Source organism: Pinus tabuliformis, chromosome X, assembly GCF_031772625.1.
Source record: "Pinus tabuliformis cultivar Carrire ecotype Pingquan chromosome X, CPIR1, whole genome shotgun sequence".
Taxonomy (NCBI): Eukaryota; Viridiplantae; Streptophyta; class Pinopsida; order Pinales; family Pinaceae; genus Pinus; species Pinus tabuliformis.
This window is the reverse complement of record NC_142308.1, coordinates 1,379,754,672-1,379,771,305: the sequence shown is the minus strand read 5'-3', so window position 1 is coordinate 1,379,771,305 and position 16,634 is coordinate 1,379,754,672.

Sequence of the window (16,634 nt, the reverse complement as noted above, 5' to 3'; positions counted from 1 at the left end):
GGTGTTGCAGAATTACTTATGATGGATAATGTCTTTGAAACTTGTCAATTTTCACTTTTATCACAAGTGCAAGGCAACTATTTTACTTAATGCAGTAGAAGCAAAACAAGGTTAAAAAATTAACTCCCCTTCACATTTTTCCCTAAAAACTTCACCAATTGCCCCTAATGTATTAAGGTATTTGAAAATCAAAGGGGATCAGAGCATTTCTCTGAATTCTGGAGGGATCAAACCCTCGACCTAATGATTTAAAAGCCTAAGTACTTAGACTCATCCATAAACCATTCATTTCATTTCATAAAGTTTCGTAAGTAAAATTATATTTTACTTAGGAATAATGCACAATACTACATAAACCCCCTTTCACTTAAGCCTAAGATGAACATGCGTAAAATGTTTTAACTTAGCGCTTTATATTTCATAGTCATATTAACTATTAACATATATTAATATATAACTCCCGCACCATATAACCCTTCCCTTATTAGTTAAATATATATAAATCCCCAAAGTATTATATGTTCCCACCCCTGTTAAATATAACCATAAACGTTGTTTATAAGGGATTAATAGATTTATCTAAAATTTATTAATAACCTTCCCTGCCGCACGACAATGGGATTAATTAACCCTTTAGGTTAATTAATAACCATCCCTAGACCAATGACATTTCCCCATATATGATTAAACATCATTTATTATGTCGGGCCCACTACAGTTAATGCCTCGCCATGTCCCATGCCCGTCTGTCGTCCGATCAATCTCCTTTCATCTGACGGTTGACGATGATATCGCACACCACTGGTGACTACGATTTAACTCATGATCACCAGGCGGTTTTCCACCCGTACTCCTCCCACACGTCGCACTGTCCATATGCTCGCTCACCCTCGGCCCAAAACCGCCCAGCCTCGGAAGCAGTGTGATACAAACCGCTTACCACCCTTCGCAAGCGAAAAAAAGTCACATCCTACTTACGTCATATGCCTGATAAAACCAAAAAAAAGACTTGCCATCCTCAGTTTTCTTGAATAAATGAACAAAGTGTCATTTTCATTGTAATACACTACGACCCGTGCTCCCATGCAAAACAACGTCTGAGTCAACTGTTCCATTTTCCGAGCCACCACCTGACTAGACAATCTACAGTGACGTGCTCCGCAACCTGTCATCCAATCTACCATTGTACAATTTGCCTCCTAAGCACAGGTATTTATCCAATTTACCCAGCAATCCTGTAATTTCGGTTTTCTACTAAAAATTCTACTAGAGAGGGCCAAATTCAATTATAAAAGCAGTTAGTGTTGTCACAAAAAGTCCCCAAACCTGTTGTTTGGTCTATTTTCCCACAGAAATCTCAAATTCCATATTGAATCCACAAGAACCAAATATGGAAACCCCTAATACCCTGAATGTAGCACACATGAATACACCTCACAAAGATTTGGATTATCTACCCCTGGTCGATAAAGATTTTCAGATAAAAGACTTATCAGGTAATGAAAACTACCTTAAGATCTTTTGCCAAGCTAGAGAGAACTATATTAATGTCTCTGACATTTTAGGACTGTGGAAATGAAATCTTCCCATGAACTTCCTCCCTATAGTCCATGTTTTCCCAGATATCATTCATCAATGTTGTGAAAATTATTACCCTGCTCAAAGAGCAGTCCTGTCCCCAAGCTAAGAAGTCCTTTTTTCCATAACTGCTTAGTCCATTAATGAAATGTTGCAATTCCATTCCAATCATGCTCTTACTCGCCTCTCTATGGGATACTTGAAAAAGTTCCCCAATTGTCTAAAGTTAAACTTACTCACATCTGTCAAATGTTCATGGCCTGAATATCAACCTAAAGGCCCACCTCCTTATATATAGGTTCTCTTTACAGATACAGGAATGATCATTATTGATATGATAGCCTCAATCATGGGGTTCAAGTCCAGAGAGTATGTTGATGAAGTAACCTTGGTATTACTGTCTATTTTTACTCATGGAAAACCCCCTGTTGTTAAATATGATTATGCTTCTTATATTGCCAACAAAATTCATGAGCAATTCATAAGAGTGGACAATAAAGGAGTCGTCAAATACACTACTTTCATATACCATCTTATATTTTATTATCAATCAGATAGCTTCCCTTTCCCTATCAAGAAACTTGATACTAGAGGCAATCCAAGGTCTGTCATTTTTTGGAGCCCCATTTTCCATAGATCCCTTGAGACCCCTTACACTTGTAATAAGTTCATTGACCGATTTTTACATCTAGAAACCACTCTATTCACAGGATTTTCCCCTCCCATAATCAATGGTGACATGAAGAAAATCCTGCAGCTCTCCAAGCAGTACAAGATAGGTGACTGGTACCTATATAAGAATCACACAGAAATCAGAACCTATGTATATGAACTCTGCCCATTCAATCTGCCAAAATATGTTCCAATGAGACTCTTTCCATTGGAATATTTCATACAAATGATAAATTCGGACCTACTCCATTTTTGTAATGCCAAGAAGAAAGCTCAACTTAGAATAAAGAACCAGCTAGACCCTTTTGTTTGTAACACTAGGAAAGCATGGAAAGAAGCATAAAAAATTCTAGAAGAACAACTTAAGTTACAAAAGAGTTTTGAATGGAAACCATATGATCCCAACAATTTTATATGTGATAGGAGAGCTAAGAACAAGTTGTCCCGTTATATTCACCATAGAATTCCAGAAATTGAAAAATATGCAAATATGGATGACTGCAGGGAAGGTACCCTAGTAGAGCATGATAGTGAGCAGGTCAATATGGAAATTGCTATGAGAGATCTTAGGAAAACCCTTCACTTGGATTCTTTTGGGCAGGTGCCATTCAAGTTGTCTCAAAAACTAGCAATTAGTACATCCATTGCTGGAACTTCTCAACAGCCTCCATAGGAAGTCAACATACTAGCCACAACGACATCCAAAGGAAAGGAGGTAGTGACCACAGAATAGCATACAACGACAGATTAGCCAAGAATTTCTAAAGAACAGGGTTGAGTACTAACTCCTCCAGCTCAAACTAAAGTAGCAGAAAGTCCAATTTTGTAAACTCCTCTAAATGAGGAAAGAAATAAAAAGAGGGACAGGGAAACCACTACCCCCATTAGTGGACCTATAGGACAATTTGGGACAAAGAGGCAAAGACTGAATCCTCCTTCAGAAGAGGAAATTACTGAAGAAACTACAGACAGTCAGAGAGTAGAAAGGGTAGTTAGTTAGCAAACTTTCCCATTGGGAGGAACATCCACCAGCTTACAGAGGCAGGAGATAGAAAGACAACACAGTGCAGCAGTATCATCCACCAGGCCACAAAGTAAAGAGGCCTTTGATATTAAGAAGACATTCACAAAAATAAAAGAAAAAAATGATGCAACAAGACTTCAAATTTACAATCGGTATTGTCACACGGAATGAGTCAATCTTGCGGAGAAGATCGACCTCCCTAGGATCTAATGATATCTAGTGACAAGCAAGCCAATCAAAAACTATCTTTCTCTAAATATGAAATTTATAAATAAAGGCAAACAAGTCTTTTAGGCCTACCTTTGGTCCAATGCAAGTTTGTGGAAGCCTCGCTCCTTTGATCCAAATGATCTCCCTTGTAGCGAATCTGCAAACACAAACAAGAAAACAAATTAAATAGCACCTGAAAAGCCAATATCATAAAGCATACTTATCATGATGATCAAGGAATTCATGAAACAGGTGACATAAGACAATTTGTTGAGAAAAATGAATCTGATTGTATTAATTCAAATGAAAGAAGAACTTTACAACCTATGCCTTGATGTTGTACAAGCTCCTCCCAGGGTCCAACAAGAAGTCTCCTCTATTTTGACAAGTTTCACTCTCTTCCCAATGAAGCCAAAAGGTATGTGATCTCTACTCTCAAGCTTAACTAGGAAGTCTTAATTCCACCAGAATTTACCCTGAAAAATGTTCAGCTTCTAACCTCCCTAGCAACCAGCCCAATGCCTTAATTTATATTGCAATGGAGGGAAGTTACTAGGTCCTCCTTCAAAGGGATAAAGCCCTCCTTCAAAGGGATATCTCCTCTCATCAATGGATTAGCTCCTTCTCTTTTGGGATGCATGAACCACCTAAGAGCGAACAATCCATGTCAAAATTCCTTCTAGAATCATCTAGAATTAACCCAAGGTGAGTTTTTTAGAATAAAATCACGTCTTTTTTACTTTCACAGGGGTTCGCACTGACTCCTTTAGAGACATAGCAGGCAGGTCCGCAGGTAATGTGAATAGTGGGTGCGGGACCGCAAGAAACAGTGAGAGAAAGTGCAAAATGAGAGCTTTGTTGATTTTTAATGTCTTTCTGTCATTTTCAAAGCTTGACATGAAGAGATGAGGTTTGATATTTGCTTAGGAGGACAGTATAAGTGATGATAGACCCATATTGACTGGAAATAGTCATGGTGATGATATTTTTGTGTAACAGATTGCACCCTAAAGTGTGAAGTCTGTAGTAGATGAGGATTTCATTTATCATCTAGGAAGAGTGAAGTACTTTATCATTTCAAGGATCATATTGTGGAGAGCCCAGTTGGAACTGTAAAAACATTCAATGCAAATATATATGAGATCATATCATCGCTGAGGTAGGCATTCCCATACTCAGATCAAAACTGACTAGAAAACTAACTACTGCTCTGATATAGGAATGATCTTGTAATACATCACAAGTATAGACACATGTATACACAGTATGGACGTGACCATCTGTTTATAAATAGTCCACAGTATAATGAATACAAAATTCCTTGCAGCCTGGATGTCAGAAACTAGATCCAGGGTCTTCATTTCTACTTCTCGAACATGGTAGAAACCACTTGATTACCAGTCAATGATGTAAACTATTAACAAGCGTGAGAGAAACCACCATTAATGTCAATGGATCTCAAAGTACTTAGTACAATCCATGAGATGTGAATAGATGTGTTGATGTTGAACATGTCACGGAGTCATTCGATCTAAGGTCTATGATGCAACCTATTGTCGAAGGCGAGAAACCTTCCATTGAGGTATGGAGATCCCAAGGTACTGACGATTTCTAGATCATTTTTCTAGATAATGAGCTGAAGTCGATAGAAAGCGATCCGTCGTAGGCAAGCCCACAACATAAAATCATAGATGAAGTTTGAAGAAATTTAGTTGTAAGGACTGACTCAGGGATGGTCAAGATGGATGACAGATATTTTGCAGATGAATGGCTTATATGCACTGACCTCTTGAACACATAACGACATAGCAGATGGTTTGGTGACAATTGACCCAAAGTTAATACCCAGAAATTGGCTGAAGACTTTCAGTGTGGTTTGATCAACTGTTAGGCAAAGGATTTCCCAACCCATGTGAATAAAAGTGTCATGTTCAAGAATGGTTACAAAGTATGACAAACAGGTTCATTTTCCTCTCTTTTCCCCCACCATTTCTAGCAAGTACCTCTTGGATAACATTTGCTTGATTATAAGCTCATCCTTCGGATGAGTCCAACTTAGTTTAAATTTGAAACCTAAGAAGGAGTGGTCCGTTCCTGTTTGTAATTGAACAGGTCCTTTACTATTAACTTTTAACGAGTCTAGTATAGGAGAAACTCAACGTTTTTCAATTTTAGAGAGTCTGAAAAAACTTAAGAAGACTCCATGGTTGTCCTTTTTCGTAAATTTGTGTCTCCCAAGCCCGAAAAAGTATAAAATAATACCTGAGAGAACCGCTTGATCATTACGACCAAGGAGTAATTTTCATAATTAGTGCCTTCGATCCAAAAAAGTAAAAAAGTGACCAATGACACGTCGTTTTATAACCAATGTCGAATTTGAAACGACAAAAATTTGGCAATCTTTTCATGTTCTTACGATCAGAAAAATGGTTGTAAGTGGACCGTCTTTTTAGTTCAGTTTTAATGAGTTTAAAAAGAAAAACTCGGCAATATTTTCATGTTTTAGGAGTTAGAAAAGAGCTTAAAGGTGACTCTAATGTTTTTTCGTCGAAAATGACCAATTTCGCTTGAAAAATCCATTATCCTGAACAAAAACCCAAACATTACTCATACCTGTTTAAAATGGATAAAAATGCTCCAAAAGTTCCCTTTCTAAAGTGAAACATAAACAAATTAACAATTCATTTATTCAAAAAACTTATAAAAATGGTTTTCATCAATTCATTTTTACCGTTTGAGATTTGGGTGAGAAAATGGAGCTTTTGGTCAGAAACTTCCCATGAATATTGCAGAAAATCCGTCCGTCAGAATCGAGCGCCCTCTCCTCCAGGTAATCCACATCATCCTACTCTTCAATTTCATCTGTTTCAAATTCATTTTTATGTTTTAATTTCATTTTTTAGAGGATTTTTAGGCTAGAAACCCATGCACGGGGGCCCGCAGGCACAACAAGGGAGCCTGCGGATCCTGACTTTTTCTCAATGGGGAAAAAGTCAGTGGTCTGCACAACCCATGAAGGCAAGGTGTGGACCCACACATTGTCTCTAATAGAGAGGGTGCGGTCCCCGCAACAAGGGTTTTTAGCCCTAAATTTCTCAAAATTTACCCAAACATTTCCATTTTTTATATTCTAATTCGCCTTTTTGTTGGATGTAGAGTATACACCATGCTTGATTAGCGAGAACGGGAGCATGAGGACGTAGATCTCGCCATGATAAATTAGCAACTTTGGATTGATGCATTGAAGGCATGCATCTTGTACAAATTCTGGGCCATACTTGGCATGAGGGCCTAGGTGGACTTCTTGTAGTGGCTGGTAGACAGGTGGAGCATACAGGACCAGTGCTTCTTCATTGGTGGTCACTAGCTTGAAATGGAGCTGGCAGACATATACTTTTCGATTGGTTTACCTAAGAGGTGAACATTTGACTCTATTCGGGACTAGGCCAAGTGGCCAGTCTGTCGATAGCCTCCGCTAGAGTTCTATAACAACCAGTCTAGGGACAAAGCAATAGACATCAAAACCTTATCCCTTCCTGAACTCATGGTCATCGCGTTTACTGTTACCAAGCTCTGTGGGAGCACCACACTACATATAGCCACTGGATCCCATATGCGGATGGCATTTGACTACTTTCGAGGCACCATCTTCAACTGGTGCGATGCTGTGTTGGCTAATGTAAAAGGCCAACTGACTAGAGCCAAGAACGGACAACTGAATACCTTTGGATATGGTGCTTTAGTTGTGGGCTTTGGTCTAGAGAGGGTCCCAATGTTGGTTTTACAGCACCCCAATGTTGGAGCTGGACTTCCTCGAGAGCCCAAAATGATGCGATGAGTTACAATTATGGCCCATCATCTTCATGAGGGGACATAGGTCGTTCGATTGAAACCTGAGTATTTCCATTGGTTGGAAAACCAGGTTTTTGCTATTCAATACTTTCCTTATGCTGGGGTAGATTTTTGCGGTGACCCAGACATGGCTCTTCCACCAGGAGAACAATGGGATGACTCAGGTAAAATCATTTTCAACATTTTCCTAATTTTAATCTTTTTTGTTTTTATCTCGTCCCAAAATTGATAGTAAAAGTTTCAAATGCAGATGTGGGTCTACAGCAACCAGCCGCTCTCTGGCCTTACGAGAGGAAACAACCAGCTGCAGTGGCACCAGCCCCATAAGACGAATCAACAGAGACCTTACCCGAATTGGAGGTCATCTAGAGCGTTTGACAGTAGAGATTCTAGAGACGAGTATAGATGACATTCCTCGTCGACTATAGCGCTATGTGATTGGGGTCCCAGGACCTTTCAGGAGGTTCCTTTGTAAGGTGTCCCGTACAGTGGTTTCTTATCGAGATCATCACCAGTGATAGGATGATCGCCTATTGTAGACACATATGACATTTTTGCTTTTTGTACTATCATTTTTGCTAATCATAAGGTGTTTTCAACCTATGATCGAGGACGATGTATATTTTGACACACTCCTATATTACACTATATCACTATTACTCGCTTATCTTGTAAAACATGTTATGGAATGCTTTTTAATTTACTTGTATGATTATTGCAAATGTCTACTTAACATTCGAGAAGCAATTGCATCTGCTAATGTATTTAAAGATCTCGGAATATGCTGGTATTCAATATAATCAAATTCACATTCGAAGAGACGCACTCTCAAAAATAATCTCAATAACACTGGATTTCTAATGGCATATACTCTATTAAGCTGTAATACAATGAGTTCAGAATCTAACCTCACTATCAAACTCCGAATCCCAAATGAAATAGATTTAGATAATAACTCAATTACTGCACTATACTTTGCAATGTTGTTCGTTGTTTGACCGAGGTTTACCCCATGCATAGATACCAACTCGTCAGAGGGTGAATAGGTAACCCAAGCTGCGGAAGAAATGTTCCATGTATTAAGACAAGCAACATCAACAAAACCAATGTATGTTTGGAGAGGCATCGACATCTGCAATATCAAGAGTAAAACCAAGATAAGCAGGAATAATGACGAAAAACACTCTCTAAGCTAAGCACACTTTTAAAACTAAAATACACCAGCTAGAAAGAAAACACTAACCTAACTAAAAATCTCCACACCCATTTTTAAGCATAATACCTCTTCAAGTAAAGACCATTTTTGGGTTTACCTAAAGAGACCCCGTTAAATTCTACCAATTCATAGGCCCCTTTTGCTAGCTTTCGCTTGACAACATAGGGACCATGTCACATAGGTACGAATTTTCCAGCCCCTAATTTATCATTTTTTTTTATCGTACAATAAGACTAGGTCTCCTTTCGAAAAATTTTGAGGGGTCACATTTCGATCATACTGAGCTTTAATACGTTTTGCATGAGTTTCGATCGCAAATGCAGCATCACGTCGATTCTCATCTAGCTGAGCCAAGTATAAGAAACGTCTTTCCTCTTTGGAAGTGGCTGGAAGTAAGTCGATGGCCATTTGCAATGACAGGATTTCGCATTCAATGGGTAACACAACTTCCAGACCATAAACTAGTTGGAAATGAGTGAACCCTGTTGACGTTTTTACTGAGGTTCGATATTCCCAAAGCGCTGAAAATAGCATGTTATGCCAATTCGACCCGTGAATCCCAATGATTCGTCGGATCATGATGACTAGAAATTTGTTGATGGCTTCAACGAGACCATCAGCTTGTGGATAATATGGAGTTGAACTATCGTGACGCAAGCCAAGCTGGCCTGTAAGTTCATTCATCATAACATTTTGAAAATGACGCCCATGATTAGTGATAATCACTTGTCGAACACCAAACCTAGCAATTATATGATTGAAAATGAAAATCGCAACTGTTTTTCCATCTGCCTCAAATGTAGGCATCGGCTCGGCCCACTTGGTAAAATAATCTACCGCAAGGATGATATACACATGCCCCCCCGTCGAGTGAGGGTTACATGTAATAAAAACAATACCCGATTTTTCAAACGGACCGACGGAAATTATAGGGTGGAGAGGAGCAGGTGGAGTGTGCATCTTTCGATAAAAAATTTGGTAGTTGTGGCATTTTCAGACTGCGTTAATACAATCTTTAAATATAGATGGCCAGAAGTAGCAAGCGCGCAATATCTTTTGGGCTGTGGCGTACCCAGACATATGACCGCCACACGCTCCAGAGTGACATTCATTCAGAACCCTTTCAGGTTTCGCATGAGTTAAACAATGTCAAAAAAGAGAGTCCGCCCCACGATGATAAAGAATATCTCCAATAATTCTGAATTGTTGGGACTGGAATCGTATTTTTCAACGTTCTGACCTTGATATTTCTGGCCGAAAGGATTGGGTCTGGAGATAAACGACGATATCCCCATACCATGGATCTAAAGTGCTGATTAGAAACAAGGATTCATCCACAATGGGCTCCTCCACCACAGTTTTTGTGTCAGTATGCGGGAAGTCACACATTAACTCCGCAAAAACTAAATATTTCTTCGACATAAACTTTTCAAATTCCAAGTCAAACTCCTATAGGATGACAATCCATTTGGAGTACTTGCCCCTAGAAATTTCTTGGTCAAAATATAGATCATAGAGTTGTAATCGGAAATTGTTGTAGTTTTACGTAGTAAAATGTAATGACAAAAATGTTGGACAGCTTGAACAGCTGCCAATGCCAATTTCTCCACATGTGATTATTTTAGCTCAGTTGGATATATATCACATGTTCAGTACTGAATTCATCTTCCTGAACTAACGCCATTCCAATCGTGGAATGGGAGGCGGCGAGATACAAGAAGTAGTCCTGACTATAGTTGGGAGGATGCAATAACGGTGCATGGGTCAATGCATGTTTTAGTGCATCAAAAGATTTCTCAGCTATCTCATCCCAAAAGAATGGAGTATTCTGTTTCAACAACTGGGTAAAACCCTTTGTAATCTCGGCGTAGTTAGGAATGAGTCAATGTAAAAAGTTTTCTTTCCCTTGCAAACTTTTGAGTTGGCGAAGACTCGAAGGAGGAGGAGATTTGACAATAGCTTCAACCTTCGAGGGATCAAGGCGAATGCCGGCTTTCAAAACAACAAACCCCAGTAACCGACCCATTTCTATACAAAAAACACACTTGTGTGGATTCAACCTAATTCGATAATGCCTACAACTCATAAAGATTTCTCGTAAATGGATGAGATGATCAGCTCGGGGTAATGAATGCAAATCATCGAGATAAGGTTACACAATGTGCTTGATGTCATGATACGCATAAGATATGGCCCTTTGAGAAGTTTCCCCGGTGTTCTTGAGCCCTAAAGGTAATTTGCAATAAGAAAATGTCCCCCATGGACAAATGAAAGTCGTTTTTGGTTGATCAATAGGTAGAATATTGATTTTATTATATCCGAAAAAACCATCCATGAAGGAAAATATTTCACTGCCAGCACAATCATCAATGATTTGATCGATATAGGGAGTTGGGTAGTTGTCTTTTAGACAGGCTCGATTAATATCCCTATAATCGATACATATTCTTATTGTCCCTTGCTTTTTGTTAACAAGAAAAATATTCGATACCCAATCCGTTAATGGAATCAGATAAATGAAACCTGCTTTGAGTAATTTTTCAACTTCTACTTTAATAGCAGCAGCTTTTCACGGGTGGATCTGACGCAAACGTTTCTGGACGGGTTTAGCATCTTTGTAAGTTTTGATTTCATGAACAACAATTGCAAGGTCAATTCCTGGCATTTCCTCATATGACTAGGTAAACACGTCGCACAATTCTTGAAATAGGGTCTTATATATTTGCATTTCATTTTCCGTACACGAGGCACCTATATGAATGTTTTCAACAATTCCAGGCTTAACTGAAATATCAATAGGAATAGTTCGAGAAATGTTTCCCAAATTTAACTCTGAATCAAGATTTTTCATTGGATTCTAAGGTTCCTTGATATATTCAGTCGTAAAAATTGATGAAAAATAATTTCCAAAACGATCACTCATAGGTAAAAACGAAGATCTGTGATGAAGATCTTCCCATGGTAAATCATCGACAGATAGGATTTCATGAATTTGCTCATCAATGTGAACAAGTTCAGAAAATTTTGTTGAATTCGAGTTTGATGTTGAAAGTGATTCCTCATGGACCACATTCATTCAGTCAATTTTGGTTGAAGATGGGTTGGAAAAGGACTGCACGGCTTGACACGCAATTTCATATGGACTCAAAGGCATAACATCACCAAATGAGTTTATCCTAGATTCAGGCTTGCTATCCAAGGATCATCATAAACAATGGTGTCTGACAAAATGATATGAATGGCTACAGTAGAAGATGATGCGTTGATAGGAGGAAAAGGACAAGTTCCCAGTAAACCAGCATCTTTAACTAGTCCTTCTCCGACATCCTTATACGGGATAGTCATTTTGTCGACATGCTGAATACATTCAGAAGAGGCTGGGTCGGATGAAGAGTAAGTTAGCTGGTCTATAGTTACGATATTTCCATTATGAGGGAAATTTATAAGCCGAAAGGCCGATGAAACGACAACTGTCATAGTGTAAGACCAACTACGGCCCAAGAGAAGGTTGTAATCTAGAGGGGCATCAACCACCTCCACATCTAGATTAACCGTTTTACCTTCTAGCCCGATAGGTAAATCCTGTAGAATGCCAAAAGGATGAAACCCATGGCCATCAAAGGCCTTTTGGAATCGTCGGGGATTGATTTAGCGAAGGAGAACCAAGCGATCTCCAACACTGTATCGACATAATACACGTTGAGGCTCCCTCATCAATCACAGTCCAATAAATAGGTCTATTTTTTACTAACACTGGGATTTGGAAATCAATTTTATAAGGTTCGAGTCTTGAAAGTCAATAGCTCCTATAGCCGACAATAGTAATTTACGCTGTGCTGGACATGATTGCAGCACTTCCAAAGCCGACATTGCTGAAGGTGAAATAGCTAAATCTTCAACAATGTTATAATTCTGAGCCGCTCTCGCATGTGGATTGAAAGATAACTTTCGAAGTATACCCTTGGCATGCGATTTTATTAGTAAGTCTGGATTAGGTTTCTCGATCTGTAGCGGATCGAAACCAGGAGCTGAGGTTGATGGGTTAGAATGAGAAGATTTTGTGTCTTTACCATCAACATGACTTTTACCTCCATAATCATACAATCTAGTCGCAATCCTAACATGGGACATCATCAGTATGGGTTCTTCGTTGGCATTTGAGGAAGAACCTATCATCTTACTGTCTTGACTTGGAAAATGATCCTTCAAAATAACAGGCGTTTGGGAACCTTTGACAATTTTTGCAACCTTTGCTTGATGAGGGTAGTCTCTTGTAAAATGCTCTTCATCACAAATGAGATAATGATAACGAGGTTTGAATTTATCATCATTTGATTCCACTTTTTCTGGTTTCTCTTTCGAATTTTTATCTATTTTATTTTTGTTCTTCCCTTTCTTCTTACCACCGGATTTTTCTTTGGTTGTAGATGACTCTACAGCATGAATATCGGCGGAAATTTCCATGGAAGAATCTCCTGTTAGGGAATCTAGCAAGGTTATAATAGGAGAAGAATTTTTGGAAGACTTCTTCTTACTTTTGGTGTTAACCGTACCAATCATACCATCAGCGGCATGAGACCCTGAAGGAGCTGTAGTGATTTGATTTTGCTTAGGAAGATCAAGGATTTTCTCGTGTAACGTACCTGACTATGTATAAACTAATTCAAGGTAGTATGCTTGAGCAATTACTTGCTCCTCAGTAACAACTTTGGCCTTAGCTACATCCTCAGTGATCTTTGGCCATAAAGATTTTACAAACCATTCAGCTAAGATCCAATCCAGAATAAAAACCTTCACTAAACGCCGTCGACGTCTCCATTCATGAATGTGATCTGAAATGTAAGTGAACGTTGACTGCTTTAATGACGTTAATAATTCTGTTCCATTGTCATACCTCATAGGCAATGGAAAATGAGTTAAAAACAAAGTAGCTAGCTGACTGAAATTATAAAAAGTGACTTGCGATAACTCAATGTACCACTTGGCTGCAAGACCAATTAGAGTGTGCTCGAAAAGCCTTAAATAGATTGAATCATATGAAATGGAATTAGATGCACACCAGAGGTGATAAGTCATCACATGGTTCGACGGGTCCTCTCCTGATTTTCCTTCAAACTTAGGAATATCACTAGGCAACTTACTCAGCATTGGCAGCTAAAACGGAAGATAGTTAATGGGATCATTCGTAAGGTGCGACAAGTTAGACAAGTCCAAAGTTGCGATAAACTGTAAATGACGATTAGGGTCCCTAAAACTCTGGGTCATGAGACTAGCCCTAGGAGCAGGATATCCAAGATAACTAGGAATTGGAATTGCATTTGGGATATTATATCCTCCCGGAAAACCAGGATTAACCAGACCGTAATGGGGTTGTTGAGGTTGTTGATATGTATAAACAGGGTATGGTTGATACTGATAGACTGGCTGCTGCACAGTAGTACCAAGTTCGTACTATCCCTCGTACGAGTGATAAGTAAATTGAGGTTGAATTGTGACAACCGTACTTGAACCAGGTTTTCCTACAAGCATTTGAACCGAAGCTTGACTAGTGGATCCAGACTGAGGTAAAGATTTCTGAGGAGTTGATACAGGAACAGTAGAAACCGGAGCTGTCGATACTCCAGAAGTAGGTGGGGTAGATTGAACAGATGTTGCAGCAGTTGCAGCAGCCGTTTGAGGCGAAGTACGAGGCGTACTAGGCCCAGGCTCAGAAACTATAGAAGGTACAAAAGTTTGAATAATAGACTGGACAAGTTGCTGGGGTGAACCAGAAACTAAGGGTTGTCTAGTTTGAGATGAAAACTATACATTCAGTTGCAAGACCTGTTGAGTTTGAGATGGATCCCACACTAAGTTCATTCTGAGGTATGGACCCATAACAGGTTGAGAATATTGAGGACCATGACCGGGTTGAGGGCAGGGTTGATAATTCAGAGGTACATTTCCAGTTCCTTGAACATATGATTGACCGGAAGGTGGTTGGAAACCTTGGTTCAAGTACTGGCCTTGAGGTTGATAACCTTGAGGCACGTGCTAATACTGGGGTTGACCTTGAGGTACATATTGATACTGGGGTTGACCCTGAGGTACATATTGAGTCTGGGGTTGACCTTGAGGAACGTACTGTCCCGTAGGTATGTACTGTCCTTGAGGTTTCCCCACAGGCACAAATTGGGTACCTTGAGGTTGCCCCCCAGGTGACAATTGAGGATTTTGAGGCTGCCCCCAGGTGGTAACTAGCCACCTTGAGGAACATATTGATACTGGGGTTGACCCTAAGGTACATATTGAGTCTGGGGTTGACCTTAAGGAATGTACTGTCCCGTAGGTATGTACTGTCCTTGAGGTTTCCCCCCAAGCACAAATTGGGTACCTTGAGGTTGCCCCCTAGGTGATAATTGAGGATTTTGAGGCTTCCCCCCAGGCGATAACTAGCCACCTTGAGGTTGAGGATTAGGAATAGTACCTGACATCATGAGAATATCTTCTACACTCAATGGCTTAGTACCATTATTTCCAGTTAATATCCGTTGCTCAATAGGTTGAGGAGATGCTCCCGAAAAAGTATCAGTAAGTGGCTGATACCCAGAGGGAACAGAAGGACCGCCGTACAAGAAGGATTCTAGAGATTTAGAAAATATGGACGACTGTCTTGAAATATTTAACAGAGGATAGTAACCCCTAGGTGTTGGGTGATAAGGAATACGAGGTGGTGAAAAACTTAGTCTCGAGTTTTCCAAAAAGTTAGTCAATGAAAGATACTAAGCATTGCTCCTAGGTGAGCTGTAAAAGATCGATTCACGCTCCCTAAGTTATATAACAGGTTGATTTTCAGGGGTAGGGATACCTTCCTCTTCTGGAGCATCAAGTTCTTCAATAGCTATAAGTCCAGAAGGAAGATTTTGGGTAATTATTCTTTCTACCCTGGGTGAACCAGGACCACTAGAAGTTGGAGATGTAAATCCCGATGTTGGAGTAGCAGCAAATTCTCTTTCAGGTTCAGATATTTCAGGTTCCTCACCTAAATCACTAGTAGATGAAAATCTAGCAGTAATTTCAGAAACAGACACAGATTGTGGATTATAATCTGCTACTAAAGCTTGAAAATTAGGATGTACCACCAAAGAAGACTCTCCTTCTTCAGGTGACCCAACTCTACTATCTCTAGTACTTACGAGGGCTCTTAACCCTTTAGGCCGGCTCGGTGAAAACTCAGGAGGTTGGCCCCGAATTCTACGGGACTTCCTCGGTAATTCAACCACAATTAAATATTTTAACTACTTCACACACAAACAAAGTAAAATCTCAATGAAAACCACCTAAAGCCTTTAAAGAAACAAACAAATTGAATCACACGCCTAAAGAATCTAGGAGATCAAACCACACACAAACAATAACTTTCCGTACTAAAAACACTAGTTGGTGATGAAATCCAACGTCGCAGAGTTCAATACAGAAATGGCAGTTGGAACAGTTAACCTGGCAACCTGCTTAATGAATATACTGGCACAAGTTCCTCCACTAAACCATCTCGAGTGAAGAGAACCCCCCAAAAAATCCAAGTGAGTCTAGTCGACATCTGCTCCAGCTACAGTGGGATCTTCCCTCCACTGTCACCTTAGGAAGAATCCTATAGAATATGGTCACTATTGTTACCAACAGAAACAAATATGCTTTGGGGAACAGTCTACGATCCGATGCGCACAGAAGGGCAGAGTAACAAGCTCAATCCCCTTGAAGGCTCCTTGACATAATCCAAGGTTTACGAACAAGTGACCCCAGGCTCCTCGACAATGGTTAATCCGAGGTTTACCATTTTTAATACGTGAATATCTGGCGTCGTTCCCAATGAGGAAGGATTGATTCCCACACTGGTTCGAACATGATCTCGTGCTTCTCCTTTAAGAGGAGCTTTCCCAGAGCATAGATGCAACAATTGGATTTTTCTCCTACCACAAGATACAGCTACTTGTTTGTTTTACTATCTTGGAGAATTAATTACTCCCTATTCCAAGACAGTAGCCTAAGCTATGTTGGTGTAATAGAGCCCTAGAAGCAAAAAGATTACTAGATAGATTTTAC